This window comes from Mauremys mutica, chromosome 2, assembly GCF_020497125.1.
Source record: "Mauremys mutica isolate MM-2020 ecotype Southern chromosome 2, ASM2049712v1, whole genome shotgun sequence".
NCBI classification, from domain to species: Eukaryota; Metazoa; Chordata; order Testudines; family Geoemydidae; genus Mauremys; species Mauremys mutica.
Genome location: NC_059073.1, coordinates 275999285 through 276021303, shown reverse-complemented (window position 1 = coordinate 276021303; position 22019 = coordinate 275999285).

Here is a 22019-nt window from a genome sequence, read left to right as displayed (position 1 = left end):
GTTTCTTTAGCAAAGATTAACAATATACCGTATATTTGTACATATGGTAAACATGCTACAGTGGGAACACAAAGTTAATTCTAGTTTTAGAGAATTTCCTTTCCAAAGATTCCCTACACTTAAAATAGTTAATACTGCTAAAACTAGAAATATTGTAGAGTTCATTCTGATGGAAATGCACCTGCTGTAAGCATGGCATTCATATTGACACCACAGGGTTACTTTGAATTCAGCTATTCTGTGGGGTTTTGAAAATTATTCCATTTGGGGATTTTTTTGTTTGTTTTTGGAAATATCTCCCCGTTGCACACTTTGAGATTTGCTCAAATGGTGAGTACTAATGGCTTACACGTGTGTGTTACAGTAACAGAAGGGTGACAAGAAGAGGTAACAATAGTTACTGCATCATTGTTTAAGAAAAGTTTTCATGAGTATTTCAAATGCTCGCTGCAGGTGGGGGTGAGAGAGAATACGCATTCGCTCTTAAGAAGTTGCATGGCACGCGTGACATTCCCCTCTGGTGTTATCTAGACCAGTGATCTGCTAGGCCTCTCCAATCCTTGACTCTGGGAGCCAGTCTTACCCTGCTGTGCTGTGAGAACCCCCACTCCTGGGCTGTTCACGCACAGCCTCTGGCATGTAAGCTGCTCCCAGCTACTTGCAAGCGAATGACACTAGCCAATATCTCTGGTCCAAGACAACCCTAGCAACCTCCCGCTGGACGCTGCAAACTTATGAGTTTGTCAGTTTAACAAAGAAATTGATATATACCAAGCTTGTTATCCCAAGGGGAGCCTCTGACATGCTTCAAACCAAACAGATTTATTAACTATAAAGATAGATTTTAAGCGACTGTAAGTCAAAGCATAACAAGTCAGAGTGGTTACCAAAATACAATATAAGCACGCAGTCTAAACTCTCAACCCTATTAGACTGGGCAGCAACTAGATTATGCAGTTTTTCTCACCCCACTGGATATTGCAGTTCTTAGCATACAGGACTTAAACCTGGGCCGATCTCCTGTGTTGGAGTCTTGTCGTCTTCTCAGGGTTTTGGTTGCTTGCAGCATAGGTGGGGGCAGGAGAAGGGCCCACTATGTGTCCACTCTCTCTGTTTTATACCGTCAGTCCATGTGCTTGTAGAACACAAGTCCAGGCATGTGTTCTACCTGGAGACAATCCCTGAGTGTCTCCAAGCAAGGTTGAGCAATTCCCCTGGTGTGGCCTCATGCAGGTGAGTCTCTGCATTGTAGCGCTCTTGCTGGACAGTGGCTGTTGATCGGTTGTTTGACACCCCGCCCGGGCATTGGTTACTTTCCTTGCTGTTGCCTCGGGGGCGGGGGGGGCGCTAATATCTGTCTGATTCCCCCAACTTACAGCATGCTTTAGTGACAGCCACACAACACAATTCTCATAACTTCATGTGCATTAATGATTCACATATCTGGATAGAGAAATGACTTTCAGCAGATCATAACCTTTCACTTGATACCTTACAAGGCATGCTTTATATGTAAGAGCACGATGATGTGTAAATGAGGAATATGGGGATTACAGTCTGCTCCCCAAGGTACAGAGCATCACAGTGCGCTCTTGGTGGTTAGCTGTAATACTGAAAGGACTGAGCTCTTGCCTGTGCTTCAGCAGAAATGCAGGCTCAAGTGCAGGAAAGATGAGTGCATTTAAGCGCACAGTCGAAAAGACTTACTGCACCCCACAGCCCTTCCTAAACCTGGGGAGTGGTTTTCTTGCCCAGTGCAGGGCCATGTGGATCCCATGAATCCAGCCAACAATACACCCTCTGCTTCAAGGGCTGCTTGATGTTAGATCATTGGGAGATCGCATGGCACTTGATCTTAGCAGAACGGTGTCAGCAAGTGTTTCTGCTACAGGGCAGGGGCATATTTCCCAAGTTAACTTCCAGTGTTGTGCGATCAGTGTCACTGCCTTCGGCTGTGCGTTCACCTGTTTGAATTGACTGAGTGTTGCGAAGATTCGTTATACTGACTCTAAGTCAGTTTTATTTTGTCACCACGGAAGCTGGATGAGCAAGCATCTCAGAGAGGTGATTAAGAAAAAGCAGAAAGCCTACAAGGAGTGGAAGATGGGAGGGATTAGCAGGAAAGCTACCTTATTGAGGTCAGATCATGTAGGGATAAAGTGAGAAAGGCCAAAAGCCATGTAGAGTTGGACCTTGCAAAGGGAATTAAAACCAATAGTAAAAGGTTTTGTAGCCATATAAATAAAAAGAAAACAAAGAAAGAAGTGGGACTGCTAAACACTGAGGATGGAATGGAGGTTAAGGATAATCTAGGCATGGCCCAATATCTAAACAAATATTTTGCCTCAGTCTTTAATGAGGAGCTTAGGGATAATGGTAGGATGACAAATGGGAATGAGGATATGGAGGTAGATATTACCACATTGGAGGTAGAAGCCAAACTCAAACAGCTTAATGGGACAAAATCAGAGGGCCCAGATAATCTTCATCCAAGAATATTAAAGGAACTGGCACATGAAATTGCAAGCCCATTAGCAAGAATTTTTAATGAATCGGTAAACTCAGGGGTTGTACCGTACGACTGGAGAATTGCTAACATAATTTCTGTTCTTAAGAAAGGGAAAAAAAGGTGATCCGAGTAACTATAGACCTGTTAGTTTGACATCCGTAGTATGTAAGGTCTTGGAAAAAATTTGAAGGGGAAAGTAGTTAAGGACATTGAAGTCAATGGTAATTGGGACAAAATACAACATGGTTTTACAAAAGGTAGATCGTGCCAAACCAACCTGATCTCCTCCTTTGAGAAGGTAACAGATTTTTTTTAGACAAAGGAAACACAGTGGATCTAATTTACCTTGATTTCAGTAAGGCATTTGATACGGTTCCTCATGGGGGGAATTAAAGTGGAAAAGATGGGGATGAATATGAAAATTGAAAGGTGGATAAGGAACTGGTTAGAGGGGAGACTACAACAGGTCATACTGAAAGGTGAACTGTCAGGCTGGAAGGAGGTTACTAGTGGAGTTCCTCAGGGATCAGTTTTGGGACCAATCTTATTTAATCTTTTTATTACTGACCTTGGCACAAAAAGTGGGAATGTGCTAATAAAGTTTGCAGATGACACAAAGCTGGGAGGTATTGCTAACACAGAGAAGGACCAGGATATCCAGGAAGATCTGGATGACCTTGTAAACTGGAGTAATAGTAATAGGATGCAATTTAATAGTGAAAAGTGCAAAGTCATGCATTTAGGGATTAATAAGAATTTTAGTTATAAATTGGGGACACATCAGTTGGAAGTAACGGAGGAGGAGAAGGACCTCGGAGTATTGGTTGATCACAGGATGACTATGAGCCGCCAATGTGATATGGCCGTTAAAAAAGCTAATGCAGTTTTAGGATGCATCAGGCGAGGTATTTCCAGCAAAGTAAGGAGGTGTTAGTACTGTTATACAAGGCACTGGTGAGACCTCATCTGGAATACTGTGTGCAGTTCTGGTCTCCCATGTTTAAGAAAGATGAATTCAAACTGGAACAGGTTCAGAGATGGGCTACTAGGATGATCCGAGGAATGGAAAACCTGTCTTATGAAAGGAGACTCAAAGAGCTTGGCTTGTTTAGCTTAACCAAAAGAAGGTTGAGGGAGGGATATGATTGCTCTTTATAAATATATCAGAGGGAGAGGAATTATTTAAGCTTAGTACCAATGTGGACACAAGAACAAATGGATATAAACTGGACACTAGGAAGTTTAGACTTGAAATTAGACAAAGGTTTCTAACCATTAGAGGAGTGAAGTTCTGGAACAGCCTTCCAAGGGGAGTAGTGGGGGCAAAAGACACATCTGGCTTTAAGACTAAGCTTGATAAGTTTAGGGAGGGGATGGTATGATGGGATAGCCTAATTTTGGCAATCAACTTGGTAATTGATCTTTGATTATCAGCAGGTAAGTATGCCCAGTGGTCTGTGATGGGATGTTAGATGGGGTGGGATCTGAGTTACTACAGAGAATTCTTTCCTGGGTGCTGGCTGGTGAGTCTTGCCCATATGCTCAAGGTTTAACTGATCGCCATATTTGGGGTCGGGAAGGAATTTTCCTCCAGGGCAGATTGGCAGAGGCCCTGGAGGTTTTTTGCCTTCCTCTGCAGCATGGGGCACGGGTCACTTGCTGGAGAATTCTCTGCAGCTTGAGGTCTTCAAACCACAATTTGAGGACTTCAATAACTCATACATAGGTTAGGGATTTGTTATTGAAGTGCATGGGTGAGATTCTGTGGTCTGCATTGTGCAGGAGATTAGACTAGATGATCATAATGGTCCCTTCTGACCTTAAAGTCTAGGAGTCTATAAGCCTCTAGAGAGGCTCCCTTCCCTGCTTCCCTTTAGCAGGAAAAGTGCAACCTTTCTGTGGATTCAGAATGTACTGTGTTTCTAGATGCCACTTCCACATTTTTCTTATGAAAAACGCTATTTTTGGAGAAGTCAGATACCTAAAGACATGCAACATATATCCCCTACCTGTGACTGAAAATGAAGATTGCTCTACATTGCCTTTTTCCAAACTATTTCTTAAATTCATAACCGCTGTGACCTTCCTGCTCTCCAACACGGATTGCAGAATACCCACCACCAAACTGGAGCATGCATTTGGTCTCTGAGTCTGAGACTTGGTTTATTGTTACATTTAACATACAGTGTTTTTCTCCCAGACATGTTTCTGCGTTTCTAATTGCACTTTACTTCTCCATTCTGATCCTGTTGCAGCTGAGAAATAGATAATCTAAATGAGTCTGAGAGGAACCAAGATCTGAAATGCAACTATCATTTGATACACAATCCTCTGCAGACAGTCTCAATCTTTTATCTCATAGCTTTGTGCACTATTCCGTTTTACTTCCCATGTTTTCCTCTATATTGACTCTTTTCCCTTCTCTTTGACTCTTGCATTGGGGCAGAAAACAGAACAAACTAATAATGGCACTTTACAGTCTCCAAACAGGGTGTTGTGGGGATTAGATACATTGAATTCTCTCCCTTTTCTGACAGATGAGCTGAAACAGTTTTAAGTGACTTCTCAAGGCCATCCATGAGTCAATGTAGGAGCTCCAGTCATGGCTCTTACTGCAATTCTCAGTCTAGTTTTAGGAGTCACTGGGTAAGGAAAGGAAGCTGCCTTCCATGTCTAGATTTGGCTGCTTAAATTGGGCACCTCAGTCCCTAATAAGGGCACAAGAGTAGGTACCTAGGTCTGAAACTGCAGAAAATTCAGTTGTCCTGTGTGAGCTTAGTTCAGTTTCTCATTCTAACCCTTTTTCTACTAGAAATCTATAACTTTTTTTTGTCAGATTTGTAAGGTATCCCGTTGGTCATCAGTGACTTTAGCACCCTCTCCTCGTTTAATATTTATTACATCCTGAAACCATACTGAGATGAGCCAACTGCCCCCATTCCTCTCAGTGGAGCAGTGTTAACTCTGAAACCTAATCACAAAAATGTCCCCATCCACATTAATTATTTAACTGGTAATCGTTTAAGAAGGAACTTCTTCCAGATGTGCTTATCCTGAACTGTCTCCCATAGCTCTGCAAACAGCTTCAGTTGTCCCCATCCAGCTGCCAAAACTTCTTGCTTCCCCTGTGCCAATTTCTACACTAGGACTGTGTAAATATGAAAATCTTTGCCATGTGCAAAGCTGAAAATGTTTTTTTAATGTATCCCAAAATGACATGGACTATTGTATTGCATACATTCATCTTCCTATTTAATTCAGAAAACTGAAATAGTTTAAATGATTGATGCAGAATTTCTAGCCAGCCACAAAGGAGGAGGGCCGGGGGATGGGAGGCTCTTGCTGCATAGTTTAGGTCCCATGAAGTACATGAGACTTTGCTTGTGACATTTGATGGGAACAGCCTGCCCTCTGTCTTGTACTTTCAAACAAGACACAGATCCTGGCTTTAGCAGCCCCTGATGAGTCACAAGTTTATCAGCTGTTTTTGTGGGGTTCAGTACATATTTGACATGTACTGTACACTGACCTGAAGCATAGCTCTGACTAGATAACATTTCTTTGAACCTTTTTTTTTCTTTAGTAGAAACATATCTATTTTTCTAAAGAACCATGACACAGAGTCCCTTTCCCAGATCTGAGGAAGAGCTCTGGGTAAACTCAAAAGCTTGTCTTTCTCCCCAGCAGAAGCTGGTCCAATAAAAGATATTACCTCACCTTGTCTCTATTAAAGAACATGCTCTTTATCCTTTAGTATAGAGTGCAGCTGCTTTCAAAGTTGTATTTAACAAGAAGCAGAAACGGGCTGGTTGTGGCTGTCGGGCGCACACACTGATGTGAGTAACCTGCAGTAAAGGTGGGTTGGTTGGAACCTTTTGCATTGTCAAGGTGTTGGCTGCCTGTGTCTCCAATGACAAGCAGGGGACGTTAGAGGCACTGAAACATTCTCCACTGTTGTAAGCCATTGCCCCCGTGTAGGCTATTTATGTAGTGTTTCCAACTCTGCAGTTGGAATTTGAGGTTGTCTAAATAAGCACAGCAACTATTGACAGCACTGACCAATTTAACAAATGCTCCACACCAATTTGGGACGGGAAGTGAAGAACGGTGTATCTAACTGAAACTACAGGGGCTGCAGGGAATTTAAGAGGGCAGACTGAAATTGTAGCATTGGCTAATGCCTCAACTCCTGCAAATACACTGTTGGGCTCTGTCATAACCACAAATGATCAGGAGCTTTGATTTTTCCACATCTTCTACAAAAGATGATACCCTCATAGCATGGTACCGTTCGTGCCCCTCCTCCCCCTGTTCCCTCCCCATTCCTCAAAACCACTGTTGGGCCATTCCTTCACTACTGATTCAGAGCATCACCTACTGACTTACGAACGTCACTTCTGCAGCACCTAAAGGCTCCTTAAATTGCTCACATGAGGTATTGGCCCAGTATCTCCTTACTTAGCTTGTGAGTGCTGACAGTCACAGCACAATGCATACAAAATAAATATTCTTTAGTGCAAAAAATAGGTAATGTTAAAAATGCCAGCCTGTGTGATCCTAGGAAATAGAGTTCTGACTATGAGGACTACACAGGAGTCAGGTGCTGATAAACCTTGGAAAGGTAACTTGTTCCCCCTTTTGGAATGTCCATTGATGCAGCTGTCTCATCAGATAGGCAGTACACCGCTATCCCGATATAACGCTGTCCCCGGGAGCCAAAAATCTTACTGCGTTATAGGTGAAACTGCGTTATATTGAACTTGCTTTGATCTGCTGGAGCATGCAGCCCCACCCCTCTGGACCGCTGCTTTACCGTGTTATATCGGGTCGCGTTATATCAGGGTAGAGGTGTATTTGGAACGCTAACTAGCAAGCATTGCTATTGCTTCTTGAATATCTGCTGAGTTATGGGTACAGAAATGAGAGTAGTGCTGTCACTTCCAAGGAACATTAGGCCAATTTAGTAGCCTTTTTCTCCAGCTCACAATGGTAGTTAATAACTGAAGTGATTTGGCCATGCCATTCCCCGCTGTCCCCTGTGTGTGTTGGCTATTGCCCCACTGGATTTCAGGGCTGCATACTTGACCTGGCAGCCCCCCTGGATAGGCTGTAGGGGAAGTGGCCAGACTGCGTCTCTAGTTTCCTAGAAAAGCAAGAGTCTGTGGGGAAGATATGGAAAGCAAGGGGAAGGACTGAGCTTAATTTCCGCTCCTGAATTGCAGAAGTATTTGTCTATTTGGCATCCAAATCCAAAACCCAAAGGTGATTCCAAGATCCACCATTTTCAGAAGGTGTTTCAGTCTGAAGTTCTGCTTCTGATCCATCTCTAGTTTAAATACAGTTTTGCCTAGCATGGTTTCAATTCTAGTGCAGACGGGCCTAATACTGCAGGGAGGTTTCTGACTGTAACAAATCTGTTTTTTAAATATTCCATGTTGCGGTTGTAGGATGGTGGGGTTTGATTTTTGCTTTGAAAATATATTAATATGCAGTTGAACCATAGCCTCTTTTTGGTGAATGGCATTGTTGTGGGTTTTTTTTCTTCTCCTCAAATCAACAAATGACTTTTTCCTCAGAACAACGCTTTTTTTCCATCATGAGTGCTTAGGAAAACATTGTTCAGCCAGTGTGTTATGTCGCATTAAGGGATGGAATGTGACTGACTCACTCGTATCATGTTCTATCTAGTATCATGTTTTATTGTGGTGTGTCAGCTGACAAAGCTGAAGCAATTCAACCAACCCCACTTGTGAAACAAATATGCTAAAATGACTAGATATTTCCTATGCTATTAAGTGAATTTTTTGCTGTGTGTGGTTAAGCAAGTTAAAAGAGTTTAACAATGGTCTACTTCACACACTTTTCCCAACTGCATGTGTCAAGGCACCTAGTTAGCTAGAATTCACCTTTCATAGCACCTGAGTCATCCAAATTAAAATGTGTCCATTTGCATTTCCAAAAGTTGGCAAGGTTGCCTCTGTTTATTTCAGGCTTGCTTTGTGCCCGTTCCTCTGACTCACTAAAATGAACAGGATTTGGCCTTAGGAGAAGGCACTAATTTTTACAGTGCTGTTACAAATATCCCACCCCACATATGACTTCATTTGTTCTTCCTGTGTATCTCAGAGTTTAAAGCCCCATTTAAAATATTGGGGTGAAATTCAGGAACTCAAAGGAGTTGCACAAAGGGACAAAGCTGGCCTGGTATCTTCTTGTCTGGTTCAGGAAGTGGAAGAAACTCAGAGGGAAAGAATTTTCTAGGCATGCTGCATTTACATGGCTGCTGGCCACAATGCTTAGCGAGGGTGCACACGTGCTGATATACTACGTACGTACAGCTGTACAAAGTGGTGTGATCCACCTGGAGTGTCAGACTTTGGACCTGGGCTCTATTCTTCCCTCTGCCCTGATATTCTGGGAGACTTTAAGCAAGACATTTTGCCTTTTTGTGCAACGCTATGTATTTGCCATGACAGCATATGCAAATAGCTGGTTACATGCTACCTTGTGCATGCATTTCTTGCACATTGAAATGTGTGTAGCTAACTCGGAGAATAAGCATGTGTATACCAAATTCCAGTCTGGGTTACATTTTATTTTGAATGTGAGTGAAATCAGTCCTAGAGCCAATGCTATTAATCCCTCACTTTCACAAGACAAAGGCAGGTAGGATTCAAGTTTATCCTGCTCTAGCTCTGCTACTACATCCTGTTGCTGACTTTCGGCACTCCCTGTGCTCTTCCAGCCCTAGTTTTCACTGATGTACAAATTGTCAATTGTGCCAAATGTTTTGTGGAGTTGATAAATGAAGATTAGATTTTTTTCTTACCCACGAAAGCTTATGCCCAAATAAATGTATTGGTCTTTAAGGTGCCACCAGACTCCTCATTGTTTTTGAAGATTAGGGTGGGGACCATTCAGATCATTTTTGCAGCAGTTTGAACTCCCCACTTCTGTCTAAGGAGAATAAGTACAGGCGGCTAAAGATCCTGAAAAATGAGGTGTTGGAGCAGGGACTGGACAATAGAAGCATTGACAGACCTTTCGTTGCATGTCTCATACATCATTCCTTTGCTTTTTGATCTCTGGTTTCCCCTCGATCAATAACATTCATCCTACTCAATGAACAAACTTAGTTTCTCTCTTTAGGATACAAAAATTATTGTTGCTCTGACTGGCTCCTATTACCAATTGACACTGCTTGTCAGGAAACAATGATTCTTCCTGTTATTCAGAAAGTGAACTGGATTTATGAGAGCAGCAACCAATAGCTGTCTGTGTCTTACAATCATGGCACGTGCTTTACTGAAATAATGTCATTACCTGTGATAAAGAGGGAGGCACAGCTGTTTGACACAGCAAAGATGCTGCATGTTTGGTTACAATTCAGATTTTATTAAGAGAACTTTAAATAACAGAAATAAACCTTATTTGTGGTTTTAAGGACTTTTTCCAGCAGGGTACATGAAGGCAAGAGCAATGGGCAGGAAAGGGAGAACAGGAGGTACCTGCTTCTCCTGTATCAATGGGAGTGCTGCAGAACAGCCATAAGATTGCTCCTGCCTAGTAGCAGGACCTTGGGCTGAGGAGGAGGGACACACATCTAAGGACATCCATCAGCATGATTGAACACCTAGAATTAGCCATCAGGCCTGAATCTTGCTAATTCTTTGGGTGGAAGTTCTAGTTCTTCGAGTGCTTGCTCATGTCCATTCAACTTAGGTGTGTGTGCTAGCCACATGCACTGGTGCCAGAAGTTTTTTCCCTCAGCAGTATCCATAGGGGACTGGCTCCAGTGGCCCCTCCCCCCGTTCCTTCTTGCTGCCAGTGACCAACAGGGCCTCCTGGGATGCTATGACTTTAGCATGTGGCAAGCCAGGGCCAAGTTTGAGGGCTCCCTCCCTGAGGCTTCTAGGAAGGTGTTCCGGGCAATCATGGAGGAAGGCATGACACTCCAGGCGGCGTCGGATGTGGCAGACGCTGCCACCCGAACCATGGCCTCAGCCATCACTATGCGCCAGGCATCCTGGCTGCTCCTCTCTGGCTTGTCCATGGAGGCTCAGCAGTCGATGCAAGACCTTCCCTTTGATGGGCAAGCCCTGTTTGCGGAACAGACGGACAATAAGTTCCATGGCATCAAGGACTCCTGCATGACCCTTCAAATGTTGGGCCTGTGTGTTCCCAGCCCTGCCTGCAAGCAGTTCAAGCCACAGCAGCCTCAGGGCCAGGGGAGCTCCCCTTGCCAGGAGCCTCCCCTTAAGAAACCCAGAGGCTACTAGTGGCGTTCTTGCCAACAGCCTTCATAGGCTTCTCAGTCGATCTCAGCCCACCAGCCGCCTTCCTTCTTTCCTCCCTGCATGGGCATCTATAACATCGGACCGATGGGTCTTCAGTACGGTGGTGCAGGGTTACACCCTTCAGTTGCTTTCTATCCCTCCTTCCCACCCCCCCTCCCTGTCCCTCTTCAGGGACCCTTCTCACGAAAGTCTCCTTGTGCAGGAGGTAGAGGGGTTACTGCAGATGGAGGTTGTTCCTCTGGAGTACAGGAACAAGGGGTTCTATTCCCGTTACTTTTTAATCCTAAAGGCTAAGGGTGGTCTGTGACCTATCCTGGACCTGTGAGACTTGAACTGCTTCCTAGAGAAGCAGAAGTTCCGCATGGTCTCCCTGGCCTCCATCATCCCCTCCCTGATCCAGGAGACTGGTACGCTGCCCTCGATCTAAAGGATGCGTACTTTCACATCACCATCTTCGAAGGACACAGACACTTCCTCCAGTTTATGGTAGGTTCCAACCACTATCAGTTTGCGGTTCTCCCATTTGGCCTAGCGACCAGGGCTGGCTCCACGTTTTCTGCCACCCCAAGCGGCAAAAAAAAAAAAGCCGATCATTGGCACTTCGTTAGCAGCTCAATCGCGCCACTTCATTCTTCGGCGGTGGGTCCTTCACTCCATCTCTTCCTCTTCAGTGGCACTTCGGCAGCAGCCCAAAGAGAGAGAGAGGGACTGAGGGACCTGCCGCCGAATTAACCGCCAAAGACCCTGACAGGCCGCCGCAATAGCGGACGGAGTGCCACCCCTTTGTATTGGCAACGCCAAGCACCTGCTTCCTTAGCTGGTGCCTGGAGCCAGCCCTGCTAGTGACAGCACCGCGGGTATTTACCGAGTGCATGTCAGTGGGGGTTGCTTACCTCAGACATCAGGGTGTCCAGATCAACCCATACCTCAACGACTGGCTAGTCAGAGGCAGCTCCAGGTCCAAAGGGATGTCGCGATGCTGTTAGCCACTTGCCGTCGCCACGGCCTGTTGGTAAATGACAAAACATGTTAGTTCTGGAACAGAGGATAGGGTTCATCAGAGCGGTGCTCGACTTGACCTATGCCAGGGCATTCCTGCTGCTGGAGAGATTCAGGGCATTGACAAACCTCATTGCGGAAGTCTCTGCATTTCCCCTGACCATGGCCAGAGTTTGCCTGCGCCTCCTGTGTCATATGATAGCATGCACATATGTGGTGCACCACACCAGGCTCTGGATGCAACCCCTGCAGCAATGGCTGGTGATGGTCTACTCCCAGTCCAGAAACCACCTGGAGAAGGTTGTTACCATTCCCGCAATGATACTTGCCTCGCTGTGATGGTGGACCGACCCTGGGAAAGTCCTGGAAGGAGTTCCCTTTGTCAGCACTCCTCACTCAGTCGAGTTGGTTTTGGACGTCTCAGACCTCAGCTGGGGGGCACACCTTGGCACTCTCCAGACCCAGGGTATGTGGTCCCCAGAGGAAATGATGCTACACATAAATGTGCAGCGCATGTGTGGTCTTCCTGCCTTACCTGTTGGACAGAGTGGTCAGAAGTATTGACGGACAATATAACTTCAATGTTCTACATCAACAGACAAGGAGGAGCAGGATCCTTGGCCCTCTGCCAAGAGGCACTTCATCTCTGGGACTTCTGCATCAACCACGTAATCCATCTAGAAGTGCATCACCTTCCAGGTGCCAGGAACACTCTAGCAAATCACCTAAGCAGGGACTTCTTCTCTCACCTGCGTGGGTGCTCTACCCAGAGGTAGCCAGCACTATCTTCCAGAGGTGGGGAACTCCCCAAATGGATTTGTTCACTATGTGACAGAACAGGAGATGCCACAGGTTTTTATCCAGACAGGGTCTGGGAAAGGGCTCCCTCTCCGTCTTCCTCCTGCGGTGGGCAGGAAGCCTGATGGACACGTTTTCCCCCAGTTATGCTCATCAGCAAGGTCCTAGTGAAAATCAAGAGAGACAAGGCTCAGGTTATCATGATCACCCCGGCGTGGCCTCGCCAGCACGGGTTCGGGAAGCTGTCGATCCTGGCAGCGATCCCTCTGTGGCCCCTTCTGAACTGACTGGACTTACTGATCACAGTCGACTCTTGCACCCTAACCTCATGTCCCTCCACCTCACAGCGTGGATGTTGCGTGGCTAAACCCTGAGGAATGCGCCTGTTCGGTAGGGGTCCGGAAGGTCCTCGAGAGTAGAAAGCCCTCGACTAGACAGATTTACCTGGCAAAGTGGATGAGGTTCTCCCGCTGGGCGACTGAACAGGGCATCTCCCCTTCGCATTCTTTGGTGCAGTTGATCTTAGACTAACTGCTTCATTTGAGGAACCAGGGCCAGGCACATACCTTTATCAGCGGCCATTTCTGCCTTTCATCCGCCCATCCAGGGGCAGATGGTGTTCTCCTATAACAGGACGGTTGTGTTCCTCAGAGGTCTTGAGAGACTTTTTCCACAAGTTCGGTCCCCAGTCCCTCAGTGGGATCTAAACTTGGTTCTGTCCAGGCTCACAGGCCCGCCCTTTGAGCCTTTGGCCTCATGCTCCCTGTCTCACCTATCGTGGAAGGTAGCTTTCCTGGTGGTGGTGACGTCAGCGAGGCGAGTCTCCAAGCTGCGAGCCCTGACCTCAGAACCCCATGAGACTGGTGAAGAGAGACACCTTCACGCTTTGGACGTAAGAAGGGCCCTGGCTTTCTACCTAGATTGGACAAAGCCTTTCCATAAGTCGACTTAGCTTTTCATCTCTACCTTTGATAGGATGAAGGGCCTCCCGGTGTCCATGGAGAGGATTTCTAACTGGATCACCTCTTGCATTCGGACCTGCTACAAGTTGGCGGGAGTCCCTTTGCCGCCGATCATCAGAGCCCACTCAACCAGAGCGCAGGCATCTTCGGGCAGCCTTTCTGGCACACTTTCCGATCCAGGACATTTGTCGAGCCATGACATGGTCCTTGGTGCACTTGTTCACAGCCCACTACGCCATCACTCAGCAAGCCAGAGACGACACTGGCTTCGGCAGGGCTGTGTTGCAATCTACACATCTGTGAACTCCTACCCACCTCCAAGGAGTACTGCTTGGGAGTCACTTAAGTTGAATGGACGTGAGCAAACACTTGAAGAAAAGATAGCTACCTTTTTCTGTAACTTGTGTTCTCCGAGATGTGTTGCTCATGTCCATTCTACAACCCGCCCTCCTTCCCCACTGTCAGAGTTTTACAGCAAGAAAGAACTGAGAGTGGGGGGAGCCGTGGCTCCCTATACACCTTGGCATATGGGCGCCACTCCAAGGAGCACTGAAGCCAGTCCCCTATGGATACTGCTGAGGGAAAAAACTTCCAGCACCAGTGCATGTGGCGAGCACACACACCTAAGTTGAATGGACACGAGCAACACATCTTGAAGAACACCAGTTACAGAAAAAGGTAACTGTCTTCTCTGAGGAATGATGGCTTTGCAGAGAGATGACAGAGTCATCTGACAGCTGTCTGACCACGGGGCCCCATGTGCTTTTTGAGAATGTGATGCCAATCCAATGGCAAAAGAGATTCACGCAGCAGTGGGAATGGTCCCAGTGAAGATCCTCTAATGAACGTGTCCCACCATAGGACCTACTGCACAGCCAGCTTCTCCAGAGCTTGTACAATCAGGACCAGCTCGTCAGTGGAGCAATGTTCATTCATGACATCTGAGGAGCTGTTCAGTCTTTTAAAATCATTGGTAAAAGGGCAAATTAGTCAAAAAAGGCCAGACTGAATTTTCACAACAGTGATGTGTTGTGCTCTCTATCTCTCTTTCTCTTTCTCTTAGAGACCCAGGTCCTGGAGTCAAGTGTTTACATGAGAATTCTCAGCTTTAATTTTTTTTAAAAGTGAGTTTCTAACCCTCATAGTTATGGAGAAAAGCTTGGAAACATGAACCCTACAGGCTCAAAAACCAGAAAGCAAATAAATGCTAAAATGTAGAGCTCTGGCTAATGATTTTTGAATGTGTGGGGCTGACAGTACTGTGGTGCATGCAGCACATGTTTCGAAGTTAGGCCTCAATCCTACAGTGAGCTCAGTGCAGATCAAGCCCCACTGAGTTCAGTGGGCTCCTTGCAAGTTCAGGGTATTGTTCACCATGTGTTCTGTTTTTTAGAAGCCAGCCAGAGCAGCGGTATCTTGACCTTGCATGTTGTATATATTTAGTAAATGTGAATATTTGGATCTCATCATACCCATGTGGTTTCTTCATGCTGCTATTTTTGTGTAAAGGACTCAGTGATCCATTTATGGGCTAAATTCTGCTCTCCTTTAGAACTGATACAAAATTTTCCCATGCAAATTTGAGTTTTAATATTAAATGCTGTTGTGTGGGTAATATTTATTTACATTTTCTTTCAAATGTAAATTTGAGATTGTTCATCTATAAAACTGAGTTTGTTTTTTAAACATTTGTAAAGCACCTGGAGCCACCTATGGAGGTGAATATAAATACATGAAATATCTTCCCTTCCTCTTGTGCTGTTCCATGCCATGCTTGATGGGGATTGCATGAATCGAGGGGATGTTAATCAAATGAACAGAATTTTGGCACTTCAGGTACGTCAACACAGCCCGCAGAAGTGAGCCTCACAGCCTGGGTCAACAGACTTGGGTTCATGCTAGCACTCTAGAAATAGCTGTGGAGACAGCGCTTGGAAGTGGGCTCGGGCTCTGAAGCCGAGGGAGAGGGGTGAGCTTCAGAGCCTGAGTTCCAGCCCAAACTGCAACTTCAACGCGCTGCCAATACAGCTACTTTCAGAACACTAGGCTGAGCTGCACACACCAGAGTCTATCAACACAGGCTGGGAGGCTTGCTGCCCTGGCTGTGTAGAGATACCCCTAAGGGCCTGGTGCAAAGCCCACTGAAGTCCAGAGGGGTTTTCTCAGTGGGCTTCGGATCCGGTCTTTAGAATGTAAGCCGTTGTATTTGTACAAGTACAATGAGGCTCCAATCCTGATTTATAAATAATTTAATAGATCTGTATAGCCAGAAAGGGAACACCATGGTCCCGTTTGACCTCCGGAACACAACCCTGGCCATAGAATTTCACCTACTAATTCCCGCGTCTAGCCCAGTAGCTTATGCTTCAGCTAGAGCATCTCTTTTTAGGAAGACATATAGTTGATTTAAATAAATAATTATTTCTTCATAGTTATCGTCTTACAGAATATGCCTCATCCTCTCTCAATCCAAAAAATAAGATGCTCCCGCCTATCTGTCTAGGTTGTGTAGTCTCTGCCATTCTTCACAGCAGGAGGTTCAGAAACAAGAAAGCAGGTGGAGAAGTCTAGAGTTTGATTGATAGTGTTTGAATCAATTTAACTATTTCAGGGAGGGAGCTGGTTTTTATTTTATTTATTCAATTTACCAACAATTAAACCAGTACATCCCCTCATATGAGCAGTTATATCAGTATAAAGGTGTTTTATTACTAAATTTATAGGAATATTCTATAGTGGTATCAGCATTTTTATACCAGTATAACTACATCCACACTTGAGTTGTATTGCTTTAACTATAATGGTAGAGTTAGTGGTACAATTTCTACACATAGACAAGGCCTCACACGTGTTACGCAGACTAATGTTAAATAGGCCATCAAGCTAAATCTCACACCTGAAGGTGTGATTTTTATTTTGACAGACAAACAGAACTGTTACGTTAGGTAACAAATAATACATAATGCCTGATGAACTCTAGATGCCACTGAACATATTGTATGAAAGATTCTACGTTCTTCCAGTTTAAATTATGCACTGCATTCTGTACAATACTTTCCTGCAACAAAACTAGACAAACCTCTCTTCCGATCTGTCAGTTGCTGTGCTATTTTTGATAAGTATTCAGTGACTTAAATCATGAGCTTCCTTCCAAGTGCAATAGTTAAGAAATCCCGTAAACACACATTAACATAAACCAGTCTTCTCAAACCAATTTGGATTGCCTCAGAATGTGGAATTTATTACTGGGATTAGTTAACTTAAACACTGACTTAGTAAAAAGTAAGCCCTGTTATCATTTATAAGCCTAGAAAGAGCTGGTTTGCTCCGCTGAGTTTAATGTACTCTGTTCAATTTTTTGAGCTCATAAATAAAGCAATGTTTTGCTTTACCTTCAGTAACCATGGCATCATGTTCCTGAGACTCCAGATTAAATTGGAATGGATGCTAAAAATCTCTTCTTGGCATCCACCAAGAACCTTTCACATTCTGTGATACCTGCCTCTTATTTTGATATAGCTACACAATAGTACGTCAGACATCAAGTCTACAACCAGATCTGTTGGCATGAAATATTGTCACCCCCCCCCACACACACAACTTCTCAGTCTTCTGCAGTTTCTAAGGGTTCAGTGCTGTGGAATTTATCAGCCTGGAGCTCTGGAGGAATCAGACCTTCAGAGATCAAGTTAAGTGAGAAATTCGTTGAAGTTAGGGTAACGTGGCGTCAACAAGTGATTTGATATAAGGCCACACAGTGCCGTGCATGTTTGAACAGCTCCACAATTTGGAAAGATGGTCTTGGGGTTGAGTCTGGGCTGGGATTTAGAAGATCTGTGTTCAGTTCTTGACTCTGCCCCAGACTTTGTGTGTGAACCTTGGGCAGGTCACTTAACCTCTCTATGCTTCTGTTTCCTATCTGTAAAATAAGGATAACATTGCTTCCTTTCTCCCACTCTTGAGCCCTCGGCTATTTAGATTGTAAGCTCTCTGGGGCAGGGTCTGTGTCATTAGTATGTAGGACAAGCACATAGTAAAATAACGTGGCATGAACTTACTCCATCACATGGAGATATGGATTAGTAAATCATATGACTTAGGAAAGCTATGTAAGGGGCTTCCCACTTCTAGCAATAAGGATGAAGCAGATGTTCTCAGTATCATAAAAACACAAAGTTTTTATGGGAGATGTCTGTCTGTGTTCTAGTGCATCCTTCTGGTAATGCATATCTTCTAGTCCTTTCTATCTAGCAAGGTACTTGTTATATCAATCTGAGGATCTCCCCAAATAATAGACTGTTTTTCTCCCATCCAGGCCTGTCAGCAAAAGAGTTTGATTAATTTATAGCAAGTATGTATATGTGAAAGAGACATTGAGGGAAAACTATGTAGAAGAGACTAATAAATTTTAAGGCCAAAAGAGACCATTATGATTATCTAGTCAGGTCTACCACGTAACACAGGACATAGAATTTCACCAAGTGACTTCTGCCTCAGGTCCATAACTTCTGGTTGAGTTAGAGCAGATCATTTAGAAAGACATCAACTCTTGAGTTAAAGATTTCAAGTGATGGAGAATCCACCACATGCATTGTGATGGTGAAGTCTAGCTTCTACAAAAGTTTCATCTCTGCATTCTCAAAACTGCTGCTACTAGTTAATAATTTCATGGTTTCAGTCTGACATTGCTATCGTGAGAGCTCAAGGTCCTAAAGGTCCCTATGCTAGCTAGAATAGCTTCTAGTTGGAGTTTTTTAGGTTGCATGGTTTTGTTCCTAGATAGATGTTCCAATTATCCAATGTGGAGGTCACGTGTGTGGATAACCATATCCAGCTTTGTCTTAAGGGATGGTGCTCAGTGTTCTGCCCAATCGCAGGGCAAGATGTTTTTTTGCCCTTTTTAATGTATATATTTGAACATCCAGTAGCACAGGGAAATCCAAATGGAGCTGAAGGCCTTAACAAATGAGTACAGATGCCCTCAATGTAGAGGATGTTAAAGAAAAGGAAAGTTCTGTGAAATGATTCCTTCTGCCCACTAGTATTGTTTCAGTCTTCCGTGGGGTTATCTCTCCACTAGATCTTTCATTTAGTCAACAGAAGCCCAAACATATCTATACATGCTGAATACATTGGGTCAGGGTCTTTTCTATGATATGGTGGCAGAAAAGGGTTGTAAGGCCAACAGATCCAACTAGATGGGAATTCTCCTAGTGTTACCAAAGTCCCTGGTCAGCATAACAATTCCCCCCTTCCCCGAGTGGTGAGAGTGTGACTGGAAGAAAGAAGGTGTGGCCAGAACTGGACTCTGTTCGAGTAGTCGGAGGCCTCTTGAGACTGGTCAACAACATAATTTGAAGTAGCCTTAAGGCTAATCTAAAAAACTCTAGGAACCGGGCCAATGTAGAACAAACCCCAGGATTAGCGTGCTGCATTATAAGCCTTCTGTGGGTACAGCCAGTGTCTATTGGCTGCAGCTGAGAATGTAGGCTAGAATATAGGCTCCTTAAGTGCCCATATGAAAGCAGTTTAAGCTGTCTTTTTCTGTTTTAGATAAAACATAATCCAGCTCAAGCTGACCTTGCCAAGTAGTGCTACAACGATGCTATGAGATCTCTGAAATCTAGAGCAGAAGAAGCAATCTTTAGAAAGATCCTAACAATAGCAACATTTAATGGAATTGTATAGCTTATCTAAATAAATAAAAGAGAAGTTATTTCTTATGGCAAAGGCCGATCTTGGAGATTTCCCTTGAGGGAAAATCAGTAAAGCAAAAAAATCTCCATTAAACCAAAGGGATGTGTCAGTTAGACAGCAGAAATTGGAGAAACCACTCAAGCAAGAAGAGGATTAGGCTATCGCCTATCAAAACACATGTGTACCAGTTTGTTACAGTGAGTTACACAGAAAGCTGTTCCCCCCCCGCCCCCCGCAATTGCAGCTACTGCAAAGATGGGAGGAGAATATATATAAAATATGCATTCCTTGAGCTAAGATCTTCCAGATGGGACCATTACAAGTCTGTTCTGTTCTTATCCTGGTAACCTAGAAGGAAGACTGAAATAGATACATTGTGGGTACTTTGAAGACATGAACAGTAGCTCTGAATATGCAAGTGCCTTTGACCTTCAGGTCAGAGAATATTTGCTTCCTACATTATTACCAAATGTAGGGGTTGTACTATGTAGTGGTGCACCCTGTAGAATACAGAGGGGAAGGGACCAACTTCCACTTTATTCTTCCTGTAAAATGAAGCGTTATTTGCATAGCCATTCCCACACTATTACATCATCGTTACATAGCCTCTCCCATAGTGGAACCATTAAACCAACATTCCTTTCCTCCCGCTCAATTTTTGCTACTTTAAGTTCTCAAAGTAACATGTTCTGTTTCACTTATAAGTTATTTTGAGTAGATTTTTTTCGGTAAATGATTCTTGATTAAATTCACATTAGCACCCCCAAACCTTTTCTGTGGCCTCTGTGTGTGTCTGTACTCTGCATCAACATCTTTGTTTGGGCTTTTTGGAAGCGATCAGATGGATCATAACAAAAGCTGTTGCGCCATCACAGTACTTGTCCTGGGCTAGAACAAAACAACTTGTCACCTTTGCTTATTGTTTTAAATATCTACTTTGATCTACATAGTTTAGTGAACATTTTTTTCCTCACAGTGCTGCTGGAGTGATGTTCTTCCCCCACCATCAGTCAAGCTTACCTTACTAACTAATTTCTCCCTAAATAAGGTCTAAGTTTGGAATTTAGCTCTGCTTTTTCTTCAGGCCATACTTGGAAAATTGTTAATGTCAGCATATGTAAAATTAGGTCTCTGTGCTTCAGGTTCAAAGATGGCTAATTTTGAAGTAATGTGTATCTGTCCATCTCCGTCTAGCTGTCTGTATGGCCCCGCTATTATAATATGACTGCCAACTCTCCTGTGAGATAGGGACAGCACAACTCTTCTGTGAGATAGCGACATATTATTCTCATTTACATGTGGTGAATGAGGCACAAAGAGATTGAGTGGATTGACCAAGTTCACATGTGATTTAAAGATGGCATAGATCTATTTACTTCCATGCTATGGCTCTCTGCAATGTGTGTAGCTCATTACTCAATTTATATTCCACATAGAGTCCATATCTTTACAGTTGTGGCTTCTTATATTAGATTCTGGCTAAAGACAACTTTCAAGTGGCTTGTGATCAGTTTCTAAATATTTTTCTCTTCTGTATTAAGTTGCCTAGCATTTTCTGTTGCAAAAATTCTCCCAGCAGGGTTTTGGAAGACCTGTAGTATCTCTCAAGTTCGCAGCAGGAATTTGAAATGTAGGAGGAGAATATTCTTGAGATCAGTGAGATGCCTTATTAGCCCCATGAAAAGCTATTAATATTTTTAAAACTATGAACTGCTGAAAATGGTCACTTCCCAGTGGTGCTTTGCTTAGGACAGCTTGCTGCTGGAGTGCTGCCAAAAACTGATCATCATTCCATTTGCACTGTCCATGTACTACTCTTGTGTGTTACCTCATTGTGTCACTGCTCTGGATGGGACACAGACAAAATGGCAGTGGCAGCTATTGTTGCTATTTTCGTCCCAAAATGCCCTTTGACCTAGGGGAAGATGCACTGGGCTGAAAACCAGGAGACTGAGTTCCAGTCTCATTTCTTCTATTGATTTGTGCTGGTAATTCTGTGCCTTCACATTCCTGTTTATTAAGCAAGGCCTCATGCTGCACTGAGAGGTTACATGAGCTGAGAACAGAACCCAGATCTCTAATATTGTAGACCTAAGTATCAGGCTTTTAGCCACACTGCCTCTGAGAAAGAATCTACCAAATCTTTATACTGTCTGCAGCCTCCCAGAGTCCTCTACAATTACTATTTTAAATAGCTCAGGAGCGGAACTAATACCAAATGTCATTCACTTACGCTGTTCATAGAGCACAAATTTTATTAAGTCACTAGCTCACAGCTTCAGTCATCTAGCTTTTCTTGCCAAAATACCTGTCCTCCAGCTGACACAGAGACCATTTTGCTTCTGAGATCTTAGCTTTGTACTTTAATAAAATGGGATAATGTTAATTGTATGGCTTTATTTAAATTTCATGGATCAATAGATATTCATACTTTATTTTGCCTCTCAATTAGAGCTGTAGAATTAATTAGCCCTATTGCTAAGGACCTGGGGATGCCTGTAATATTTTATGGATATTATTCCATCTGTTTGGCTGATTGTGGTGTTTAGTGCACGTATGCGAGGGGTTAGTTTAGGAGGGGCAAGCAGCACCTATGCAGGAATGGGAGAAACAATGGCTCCTGATAACAGCTACTCTGCAAACACTGGGACCGTGCAGAAAACTACTCACTTTGAAATCAACTGCTGACCCCCAATGAGCTGCTTAAACCAATTTAACCATGCTCAAGTGACACAGGAAAAAACAAAGGAATGACTA